The sequence below is a fragment of the Bidens hawaiensis genome, unplaced genomic scaffold (genome assembly GCF_021521415.1).
Source record: "Bidens hawaiensis isolate Kalapana, Puna unplaced genomic scaffold, B.hawaiensis_p1.1 tig00004743_1, whole genome shotgun sequence".
In the NCBI taxonomy this organism is placed as follows: domain Eukaryota; kingdom Viridiplantae; phylum Streptophyta; class Magnoliopsida; order Asterales; family Asteraceae; genus Bidens; species Bidens hawaiensis.
In genome coordinates, this window is record NW_027491293.1 from 783220 (window position 1) to 793588 (window position 10369).

The 10369-nt window shown below is 34.8% G+C and overlaps 2 pseudogenes; both read right to left on the reverse strand.

The window, feature by feature from the left end:
• Window positions 1–2401: 2401 nt before the first annotated feature.
• Window positions 2402–3153, reverse strand: LOC143627781 (zinc finger protein ZAT10 pseudogene; annotated as a pseudogene).
• Window positions 3154–9391: 6238 nt separating this feature from the next.
• Window positions 9392–10143, reverse strand: LOC143627782 (zinc finger protein ZAT10 pseudogene; annotated as a pseudogene).
• Window positions 10144–10369: the final 226 nt, after the last annotated feature.

A 10369-nucleotide genomic window follows, 5' to 3' on the forward strand; every position in this document is an offset into this window, starting at 1 on the left:
ATTTCTAAATATATTTGTTCGCAAATAACCAATCACTAACAAATTCTAAGTCTTATGCAAGTAATGGACTGGTAGTTTTAAAGTGAATATTGTCATGTGGTCGTCTTTCGAGTCCATGTGTGGTGCCCTTAGGTTCCCTATAGAGCCAGTCAGTTTGTCGAGCTTATGATAAAGGTTGCCGCTTTCATCCTGGTTTAGACTCATCTAGTTGTGTGTTTTGATGTATAAAAACATCTAGGCACATTTACTTTCTAGATCATTGAGGTCGTCCCCAATGAGATATGAGCGTATCAGTAAACCCAAACGTTCAAACATAAAAGTAAGAAATCACCATCATCAAACATTTGGTAAGTCACATTCTCCCATCACCATTATTATGCATATCCTCGTGCATTTGTTCAGCTTCTGTGGCAACACCCCTAACATGTCTTCACTTAGGTTTAAGGGATGCTCGTTGTACACATGCAAGCATCTTACAACCATCCATCACCCAATGGTTAGGTGCCCTGAATTACGTCTTTGAAATCACACATAGAGCCACAACTAAGCACCCCGAACTCAAACACGACCAAAGGTCCATTACTCTTTTCTAGCGATTTGTCGGTTCAAGAACAACGTGACCAAAATTCTTCCACGACGGTTTCAATATTGTGTTAGACTTACGGAGTTAATTGCCTTTAAGATTTACGCCTTTAAAGGACCAAATTTAGGCTCTCTCAGCACATAATATTTGTTGTCGGTTTTTCAGCACAGACTCGTAAATATTTGTACATGATCGCCTGATCCACCATACTTGTTTTCTAGCAATCAAATGAGCAAAGCAACAAACTTTATGCTCTTTTATTCACCTGATATCCTCGAGAATGAAGATCAATCACTCTCTCTAGCAAATCCTCAGACACCTTCGCCAACTTCGTGCATTGCCCATCAAAACCAAGCAACCAACAAGCAAACATTTCAATCTTCTGACACCAACATTGCTTAGCCGTCTTTTCAAACCTTTTATAATGAGCATAAAAACAAGCAATGCATCCGAAAATTGATCATAAAAGATTTTGTAATACGTAACCATGTTTAACCAAATATGATGCTAATTTCAAGGTATAAAATATGTTAGAAGAATTTTTTTTTTTTCCTTCTTTCTATCGATCGATATGTTTAGTATACTTTAATACTTTTAAAACTTTTGTTTTCTTTTTTATATTTATAGAATTTAATTTTGGTTTCTTATAATTACACTTTTGAACATGTATAGCAATTAATCATTATTTATTCAAGAAAATGCATTCACCAATAATCACCATCTTGACCCTATCCTACTCAAAGCTAGTTCAAGTGTTCAACTACATTTATATGATACTTTTTATACAAGAATCAACAATTGCGACTTAACCATAACCGACGCTTTAATTCGTTAGGTTGAATTTTCTTCTTCCTAGATTCAATGTATTTTAAACTACTATAACCGAAGGACTAAAATAGTAAAGTCACCAATCAAGCGTATGCACTTCTGGTTAGTAGGGCTATCACTTTTACCCGAGACCCGAAAAAACCCGTACCCGAACTAACCCGACCCGAAAAGCCTGAACCCGGGAAAAGACTAACCCGAACCCGAACCGAAGTAATTCGGGTTGGTGCTCGGGTTTGATTTATAAGTTTCGGGTCAAGCCGAAAAACCCAAATAAACTTTTAGTTTTGAAAGATATAATTTTAGTTATAATAGGCTTAGTGTTAGTCACTAAAATTATAAGAATCTAAGCGTAATCGAATGTTGTCATTCCAACAATTATGGATCGATTCTTTATTGTTAATTTATGTATTCTGTTTATTACTAATAGCAACTGTAATCGAACAACCAAATAACGTCTTCAATCAGACAATTATGGTTTGAGTTAGTTACTTAGTTTTACTCTTCTTTTGAATTGTTTTATGACTTTATCAAGTTTTGTTGGTTTATTATTTGATTATTTGTGTTACGAGCAAAGAAAAATATGTTATTTAATTTTAGCATTGAAGTTTTTAATTTTTTTTGTTTTTTGTTTCATTTTCTAGGATACTCGAAACCCGATTAACTCAACTCAAAAAAACCCGAACCCGAAAAAACCCGTGAGAGATTTGGGTTGGGTTTCGGGTTAAGATTTAAAACTTTGAAACCCGAAAAACCCGAAACTTGAAAAACGAACCCGAAGAACACTGCTACTTGTTAGAATTCGTACATATTACAAACCAAACCCACTAAAAAGAAATATATAAATATTTAATAACCGTTAGTGACTGAATTAGTAACTCGTGGGTGCTCGACAAATACTATCATCGACTGATTACTGATGGACATCACCCATGTAAACCAACTTAAATTTGATATTTTTACCTTTTTCCCAATGGATATTTTATATTCGTAAATTCATTTATAAATAATAAATTCAACGTCAACTCTCACTAGTCACTACCCAAACACTACATATTATACAAAGAATTAAACAACTCCACTCAATTTCCTAATTCAATTAACAAAATTAGTAAATCCAAACACTCAAAATCTGTGTGTACTAATCAATCAAATTATCCAATCACTAAAACTTATCCGAACTAAAGAGCCTGAATTTTTTAGCCGGGTGAGGACTCTCCACCTCATCATCGTTCAAAACATTTTCGGACAAGGCCGGTAGGTTCAAGTCAAAGCCACGTGGACTATTATTCGACACGGTACCTTCATAGTGACACCTTTTATGTCCACCCAATGCTTGTCCGGTCGGAAAACACCTATGACAAATAGAACACTCGTGACTCTTCCCACCACTTGTTGAGGTTGTTACAACAACCAACGACTGCTCCACGTCAGCTTTACCAGCCCCGTTATTATTAATAATAATATTATTCTTCCGGTGACTAGCTTTATGGCCACCAAGAGCTTGGTAGGATCCAAAACCCTTGTTACACACGTTACACTTGTAAACAAGCCTCGAGTCATCAGGACCATGAGCATGATCACGAGTGTTGCCACGTGCGAGAAGCATGAGGCAGAGAGCAAGGTATTGTTCTTCGGTGTCGATACGTGGTAGTTTGGATCGTTTGCCTTTGGTCCATGATTCGTGGAGATGGTTAGAGGTTCGAGTTGGAGAGTTTAGAGCTTGGAGTGCCATATTGAAGAAGTTGTGAAGGATGGATATATGGTGAATGGGTGGGTGTATGTATATAAGAGTGAAGGTATAGGGGTAGAGTGTGGGGAAAGTTGAGTGACAAGTGGTGCAAGTGTAGTCGGTTATGAGGCTTTGCGTGTTGAAGTCACTTGTGTGCGTGTGATAAACGGCTGGCTACCCAATTATCTCATAAATAAATATAAATACATAATAATAATAATAATAAACAACTAAGTCTTGCTTACCAAATAAATAAGATTAGAAGTGTGTATACATTCATACCATATCAAAGGTGAGGGAGGGGGGGGGGGGGGGGATGCGGGTGTTACCCAATTACCTATTCAACCAATCAGTTGGGTAGTGTCACGTTAGTTAAAACAACTCAAAATTGTCTTAATTTAAAGGGATGGTAATCCCAAGTACCCACTCAATAATTAGCAATGGGATAGCGCCACCTCACGTCAACCCAAACCATCCCAACTACTAGCCATTGAGCTTCCAAACCCGTTCCAATCAGGGGCGGATCTACCTTGAAGGTTGGGGGTGCACGGGAACCCCCCAGTTTCAAAATAGTAATGTAATGCTATATATAAATACTGGAGTGCACCCTCTTATAAATTTGAAGTGCACCCTCTAAACAAATTAAAAAGGTGGTGGAGTGGCTAAATTATTTGTTGTTAACATTGAAGTCTTGAGTTTAATTCTTGTTAGTGACGATTCATTTTGATTTTCTATTATCTTACTTAGAAGTGGGTATACTAGGTCCAACGTAATGCTTTTCTTTTCTTAACTTTTATCTCATTTTCATGATAAAATTTATTTGTTTTTAACTTTTTATACATAGTTATTTATTTAATAAGTAATATTAATACTTTATAAAGTTTTGTTTTCTAGTTTGATTACAATCATTAGGTCATTTATTAGTTTAAATTTTATATATGTTATTTTATTTCTAGTCTATGGATAATTTTATTTTGTGTTTTATATAGTGATTATACGTTTATTTAAAATTAAGAAACCTATTTTATTTCACAAGGTTTTTATTGATTGTTTTAATTTTACTTATTTGTGTTTATAAGATTTAAGACCATTACTTCATCACTTGAACATTTAAGAGACGAGGAGGGTCCCGACCCCCTATTTTTTTTTCTAGAAGTATAAATATAGCTCGTTTACTTTGAATAATGCTATGTTTTAATGTTTTCGGCTCCTAATTTAAATGTTCAAGTCCGCCTTCTATTGTATCGTATTTTATTACGTGATAAACTTTACCCTAATCGAACCGACCCGAACCGTCTAACCGGCCCGATTCTATGAAATTGAAGCATCTAAAAAACAGTGCACTCCCTTAAAAAAATTTCTGAATCCGTCACTGGTTCCAACTACCCACTCCTTCTACTTTGGACAAAGTGGGATGGCGTATCCAGTGTACTCGCACTACTAGAAGGACTACTCGGATGGCCCGAGTATACCACCCGATTCACCCTAAAAGAATAGAGAAAAACGCATATATAGTTATACTATGATTTTAAATGTGATGCATAAGTCTATTAACTTTTCATTATTTTCTTTTTTACTACGTATGTGATATCTTCTATATCTTGTAAAGTGCTTACATTGTTATTGTAGTACTTAAGGTTTTATAGTGAATGTGTTTGATGTATATAAATAACAGAGAAAATTTATTAGTTTTTAAAAGGTAATATATATATTTCTATATTATGGTTAGTAATGTAAGTAAACAATTGCAATTGGTATGGGGGCAAGTCTTAGGAATAGGGCAGCAAGTTGCACGTTTTTCATATGTTTAACCCACTTATGTGGGCATGCGTTAGGCCTTGGTCCCTGTTAGTTTACCACACCTCCCTTCTTTTATCAATTGTTAGATTAGCAATTACTCAACTAGCTTATAGATTTGAGCATAAAGTAAAATAACATTATATTCATTTTGCTTATTAGGAGATTACGACTTTGTATTTTAATACGCAGGTTAAGACTTTTGACTTTTGAGGGTATCAATCATCCAGAAGCCTTCATCCGAAAAACCTATAACTGCTAGAATTATCAATTTGAGGGTATCAACCCATACAAAACACGTTGTAAGATTCGCTTAAGGTAGGATAGAGCCCCTATATCTATCAATAGAGGTGAACTAAGATGTTTATATAGGAAGCTTACATAACTTTTTATCATTGTTTACAGAATTGAGTATGAACTTTTTATAAGACTATAGATCGGATTTTATGTTAGAGTTATTATCGCGTTATTAATATTATTAAAATTATTTGATAAGTCAACGCTTCATAACACGCATGCGTGACTCAATATTTTTATGATTATTTTTATTCGCTTTAGTGGTCTCGTTGAAGCGCGCAGGTCTTAAAATGAGTTAATACGAATATTCATATTATTAATATTATTTATTACTATTGATAATAATAATAATAATAATAATAATAAAGAGATAATCATTTCATTCTTATATGGTAACCAAACATGACATTGAAATAGTAATGGTTCATTTCATTCTCACGTTCATTCCATTCCCTCATCTATTCCATTACGTCATACCAAACATACCCTAAAGGTTATTTCACTTGTAACTTTATTAAGTTATTTTTAATCCAATTGACTGTTACGAGAATCACTTAAAATAAGAAAATTGCTTATGTTTCTTCCATATCTAAAATAATATACAATCCGCCTAATTAGTCAAATCTTGATGTAAACATTTCAAAATTTTTTACTTTGAAACTCATTATAAAGCATGATACATGTCCCAGGAGGTTGCATAAAGATTGTTAAACTCCCACTGACTTATGGTTGTCTTTTGATAGCTCGTATAGGAAGTGAGGCTCCATAACTTGTCTATTAAGGCTCCATAACTTGTATAAGAGCATCCTTAGCCCATTCCCTTAAAATGTGTGAGGAGAATTTGTAAATTATATGATATGGTTATGAGTGGTTGTGAGTAGATGAGAGAGAAAATGTTAGGGGAAAGTTAAAGTTGAGGATTCACTATTCATTCCCTATAATTTTTTAATATTTTTGAAAAGTAGATGTGAGTGGAGAAAAGAGAAATGATAATGATAAATGTATAAAAATATTATTTAATTAAACAGGAGAGAGAAAAAACAGTAATTTATAGTGTAATTATATGATATATATAGATATAGGGTAGAAAATAGGCTGGGAATGCTCTAATACACACCAAGGCTCAAGAAACTCAATTCAAAAACTTGCTAACTAATCAAAGACAGCAAGCGGCAACATATGGGTCAATTGGTAAAATATCTAGTAATAATTTCTTTAAGTTGATTAAGTTCTAGTCAATAACCTTGGTTAACAAATAGCAAACATTTTAACGGATCAATGTATAAAACACTTAAATAAACCCCTTGCCATTGTTGGGGTTGTGTAAATCATTTAAGCCATGGAGTATACATTCAAGCATTTTAACTTCACATAGGCACCACATCATATACTTTACCCCCATTTCACTCCACCTCATCCTAAGGAAATTGTTTAACCCCCATTTGCATCTCTTTATTTAATGTAATATTGATTCTTACATTAATATGGTTGTGTGTGTAGAGGATTTTAAAGCCCAGTAACATTTTAACTCATCTTGCATATAATTCCTAACTCATGAAGGGAGTGGTATAGCACTCGTTAACAATGTCAACTCAGCTTTAACGCCCTGAGTGTTAAGATATACCCCTTAGTCTTAGATAAACCCTTTCTTTATGTTGGTTACCAAATCACTATAAACACTAAAATTATTTTTGTAGTAGATACCATATATCTAGTCATTGACCATATAAAGGGTGTGTATAGAATGCTTATGCGAATTTCTAAATATATTTGTTCGCAAATAACCAATCACTAACAAATTCTAAGTCTTATGCAAGTAATGGACTGGTAGTTTTAAAGTGAATATTGTCATGTGGTCGTCTTTCGAGTCCATGTGTGGTGCCCTTAGGTTCCCTATAGAGCCAGTCAGTTTGTCGAGCTTATGATAAAGGTTGCCGCTTTCATCCTGGTTTAGACTCATCTAGTTGTGTGTTTTGATGTATAAAAACATCTAGGCACATTTACTTTCTAGATCATTGAGGTCGTCCCCAATGAGATATGAGCGTATCAGTAAACCCAAACGTTCAAACATAAAAGTAAGAAATCACCATCATCAAACATTTGGTAAGTCACATTCTCCCATCACCATTATTATGCATATCCTCGTGCATTTGTTCAGCTTCTGTGGCAACACCCCTAACATGTCTTCACTTAGGTTTAAGGGATGCTCGTTGTACACATGCAAGCATCTTACAACCATCCATCACCCAATGGTTAGGTGCCCTGAATTACGTCTTTGAAATCACACATAGAGCCACAACTAAGCACCCCGAACTCAAACACGACCAAAGGTCCATTACTCTTTTCTAGCGATTTGTCGGTTCAAGAACAACGTGACCAAAATTCTTCCACGACGGTTTCAATATTGTGTTAGACTTACGGAGTTAATTGCCTTTAAGATTTACGCCTTTAAAGGACCAAATTTAGGCTCTCTCAGCACATAATATTTGTTGTCGGTTTTTCAGCACAGACTCGTAAATATTTGTACATGATCGCCTGATCCACCATACTTGTTTTCTAGCAATCAAATGAGCAAAGCAACAAACTTTATGCTCTTTTATTCACCTGATATCCTCGAGAATGAAGATCAATCACTCTCTCTAGCAAATCCTCAGACACCTTCGCCAACTTCGTGCATTGCCCATCAAAACCAAGCAACCAACAAGCAAACATTTCAATCTTCTGACACCAACATTGCTTAGCCGTCTTTTCAAACCTTTTATAATGAGCATAAAAACAAGCAATGCATCCGAAAATTGATCATAAAAGATTTTGTAATACGTAACCATGTTTAACCAAATATGATGCTAATTTCAAGGTATAAAATATGTTAGAAGAATTTTTTTTTTTTCCTTCTTTCTATCGATCGATATGTTTAGTATACTTTAATACTTTTAAAACTTTTGTTTTCTTTTTTATATTTATAGAATTTAATTTTGGTTTCTTATAATTACACTTTTGAACATGTATAGCAATTAATCATTATTTATTCAAGAAAATGCATTCACCAATAATCACCATCTTGACCCTATCCTACTCAAAGCTAGTTCAAGTGTTCAACTACATTTATATGATACTTTTTATACAAGAATCAACAATTGCGACTTAACCATAACCGACGCTTTAATTCGTTAGGTTGAATTTTCTTCTTCCTAGATTCAATGTATTTTAAACTACTATAACCGAAGGACTAAAATAGTAAAGTCACCAATCAAGCGTATGCACTTCTGGTTAGTAGGGCTATCACTTTTACCCGAGACCCGAAAAAACCCGTACCCGAACTAACCCGACCCGAAAAGCCTGAACCCGGGAAAAGACTAACCCGAACCCGAACCGAAGTAATTCGGGTTGGTGCTCGGGTTTGATTTATAAGTTTCGGGTCAAGCCGAAAAACCCAAATAAACTTTTAGTTTTGAAAGATATAATTTTAGTTATAATAGGCTTAGTGTTAGTCACTAAAATTATAAGAATCTAAGCGTAATCGAATGTTGTCATTCCAACAATTATGGATCGATTCTTTATTGTTAATTTATGTATTCTGTTTATTACTAATAGCAACTGTAATCGAACAACCAAATAACGTCTTCAATCAGACAATTATGGTTTGAGTTAGTTACTTAGTTTTACTCTTCTTTTGAATTGTTTTATGACTTTATCAAGTTTTGTTGGTTTATTATTTGATTATTTGTGTTACGAGCAAAGAAAAATATGTTATTTAATTTTAGCATTGAAGTTTTTAATTTTTTTTGTTTTTTGTTTCATTTTCTAGGATACTCGAAACCCGATTAACTCAACTCAAAAAAACCCGAACCCGAAAAAACCCGTGAGAGATTTGGGTTGGGTTTCGGGTTAAGATTTAAAACTTTGAAACCCGAAAAACCCGAAACTTGAAAAACGAACCCGAAGAACACTGCTACTTGTTAGAATTCGTACATATTACAAACCAAACCCACTAAAAAGAAATATATAAATATTTAATAACCGTTAGTGACTGAATTAGTAACTCGTGGGTGCTCGACAAATACTATCATCGACTGATTACTGATGGACATCACCCATGTAAACCAACTTAAATTTGATATTTTTACCTTTTTCCCAATGGATATTTTATATTCGTAAATTCATTTATAAATAATAAATTCAACGTCAACTCTCACTAGTCACTACCCAAACACTACATATTATACAAAGAATTAAACAACTCCACTCAATTTCCTAATTCAATTAACAAAATTAGTAAATCCAAACACTCAAAATCTGTGTGTACTAATCAATCAAATTATCCAATCACTAAAACTTATCCGAACTAAAGAGCCTGAATTTTTTAGCCGGGTGAGGACTCTCCACCTCATCATCGTTCAAAACATTTTCGGACAAGGCCGGTAGGTTCAAGTCAAAGCCACGTGGACTATTATTCGACACGGTACCTTCATAGTGACACCTTTTATGTCCACCCAATGCTTGTCCGGTCGGAAAACACCTATGACAAATAGAACACTCGTGACTCTTCCCACCACTTGTTGAGGTTGTTACAACAACCAACGACTGCTCCACGTCAGCTTTACCAGCCCCGTTATTATTAATAATAATATTATTCTTCCGGTGACTAGCTTTATGGCCACCAAGAGCTTGGTAGGATCCAAAACCCTTGTTACACACGTTACACTTGTAAACAAGCCTCGAGTCATCAGGACCATGAGCATGATCACGAGTGTTGCCACGTGCGAGAAGCATGAGGCAGAGAGCAAGGTATTGTTCTTCGGTGTCGATACGTGGTAGTTTGGATCGTTTGCCTTTGGTCCATGATTCGTGGAGATGGTTAGAGGTTCGAGTTGGAGAGTTTAGAGCTTGGAGTGCCATATTGAAGAAGTTGTGAAGGATGGATATATGGTGAATGGGTGGGTGTATGTATATAAGAGTGAAGGTATAGGGGTAGAGTGTGGGGAAAGTTGAGTGACAAGTGGTGCAAGTGTAGTCGGTTATGAGGCTTTGCGTGTTGAAGTCACTTGTGTGCGTGTGATAAACGGCTGGCTACCCAATTATCTCATAAATAAATATAAATACATAATAATAATAATAATAAACAACTAAGTCTT